This window comes from Octodon degus, unplaced genomic scaffold (genome assembly GCF_000260255.1).
Source record: "Octodon degus isolate 3935 unplaced genomic scaffold, OctDeg1.0 scaffold00034, whole genome shotgun sequence".
Taxonomy (NCBI): Eukaryota; Metazoa; Chordata; class Mammalia; order Rodentia; family Octodontidae; genus Octodon; species Octodon degus.
In genome coordinates this window covers 3,990,018-3,990,282 of record NW_004524610.1, presented here as the reverse complement: position 1 = coordinate 3,990,282, position 265 = coordinate 3,990,018, and positions in this window count along the sequence as shown.

Sequence of the window (265 nt, the reverse complement as noted above, 5' to 3'; positions counted from 1 at the left end):
CTTTAACTTTTTTTTTTATCCAATTAAATGATAACTAAACTTAGGAGAAAAGGTCAAAATTTTTTTCTTATACTTAAATGTGTTTTGGTCCCATACGTGTGCTACTTTTGGAGATAGCTCCTTCTGGTGTCACCCAGAAGTCGGTTCTCTCCACTGTGTCTCAGGTTTATGTGGAGAGCTGCGAAGGACCGCGCCTACAGGATGGCGCTGGTTTCTGCCTTCCACCCCCCCATGGGTGAGCGCTCTCTGTGCACAACAACTCCTT